Below are 1,898 nucleotides of genomic sequence, written 5' to 3'. Positions count from 1 at the left end.
TTTTACACACAGGACCAACGGTTTTAACATCTCATCGGAAAGACGGTGTATCTTTTAAATTTGCATTTCAGCCCTCAAGCTGAAACACAAGAACAGCAGCGACGGGAATTGAACCAAGGACCAAGATATCTGCAGTTAAGCGCACAGACACTGGCTATCACCAGATTCGCATACTAAACTAGCTGCTTTTAGAGTTTGACAATATTGGTATGAAATATGTTGTTTCTGCTTACATGATCATTAATATCTCTTAAAAAGACAAAACAAGTCAATTCGCCTCAACGTGCAACATTATTATTGATGACAAATTTAAACAACACTTAATGTTATGTAATTATGATTATTCCAGTGTATTTCAAAACGATAATTAAATAAACAAAAATACAAAACAAAATATATTAGTATTATGATACCTCATGTGGTCTTCTTTTAGTCAGTGCGTATGCATAATAGGCGATTCGTTGTATCTGTGTGTGCTATATAAACATAAATGTTTATAATTTATTTTAAAATTAAAACAGTATTTTTTCAATAAAGAAAATCTTAAATTCGATTCGATGCATTGTGATGGTGGTACATGGATTTGGATGTATACTCCTGTTGACTTCAGTGACACATTTTTTTTGAAATAGAAAACAATTTTAAATTTTATTGTTAATATTAAAAATGCATATTTATTTCACAAACATTCTAAAAGCTCTTCCTTCCTTCCTCGAGTTTGCTATACATTATATACATGTACAGAACTACACATCTGATCTGATGATCAGCACACAGACATCTTAAAAAGAAATGGTTTTCCGTACTCCTCTGTAGTACTTTCATACAAAATTTCTACATTTTTTTACTTAGGAAAAATAAATAATGCTTTCTATACTCGTGACGTGTTTCATTGTGTATCTCTTTAAATGGCTCTTGTGTTTTCTCATGTTTTCATACTCTCATTTTTATCTCATGGTTCTAAAGTTGCATTATCATAGGTTAAGCTGTTTCATTACAATTCTCTTTTTTTTTTAAATGTATGTTAATAACAATTTTTATGTCATTAAATTCTTTATTTCCATGAAAGCTATTAAATTATTGAGCCTGAGTCGATTTAGCATATTTTTTATATTGCTTTTTAAATCCAATAATAATAATTAGCACAGTAATTTTTACTGCTACTTTTACATTACAGGGGCTAGAGAGCTTATAGTTGTAGTAGTAGGCCCATATGCACAGGTGGGCAAAGTGCGGCCCGCCAATGATTTCTTTGCGGCCCGTGCAAATGAATTACAAACCCTATGTGTGCGGACCGACAACCTTTGGCTAGTAAACACCTTGTTTTTTGAGGCAAGGCACCGATCATCTGTAAAAGGTAATGGTAAAACTAAGAATAAAGTGGTTATCAACAGTGTAAGGTTTTCGGAAGTGTAAGGAAACAGCAAAGTTTAAATGCGGCCCTCGGAGTTGAATCAAAAATTCCCATAGGCCCTCCGACCAGTTTTAATGCCACCCCTCCCATAAGCATTATATATTAGGCCTAATCTGTAGATATTAAATAATAATAATAATAATAATAATAATAATAATAATAATAATAATAATAATAATAATTGATTGATTGATTGATTGATTGATTGATTGATTGATTGATTTATTTATTTATTTTCCACATAATGAACAAAAACAAACATATACATGATCAAACATATTCAAAAAATCTATGTGGATGGAGACCACAATAAGTTTAAGAAAAACATTAAGATGTGGCCACCATTAAAATAAAAATAAAATAAACAGGTAGTCTGGTTTCTATTTTAATACATAAGTTAGAAGGCTTAATTACCATACATCGAGACCAGATATCGTTTGATATTAAGTTTAAAAGAAGAAAAACTGGGTAAAGATTTAAAAAA

The 1,898-nt window shown here is 30.7% G+C and overlaps 1 protein-coding gene across 1 annotated transcript in view; it reads right to left on the bottom strand.

The window, feature by feature from the left end:
* Positions 1-1,898, bottom strand: part of LOC117101410 — a 37,470-nt gene that overhangs the window by 30,896 nt on the left and 4,676 nt on the right. The window lies entirely within an intron of this gene.

This window comes from Anneissia japonica, unplaced genomic scaffold (genome assembly GCF_011630105.1).
Source record: "Anneissia japonica isolate Jap-2015-1 unplaced genomic scaffold, ASM1163010v1 scaffold287981_len1045443_cov154, whole genome shotgun sequence".
Lineage (NCBI taxonomy): Eukaryota > Metazoa > Echinodermata > Crinoidea > Comatulida > Comatulidae > Anneissia > Anneissia japonica.
Note: the sequence above shows the minus strand (reverse complement) of the source record. Positions and strands in the feature narration are given on the sequence as shown.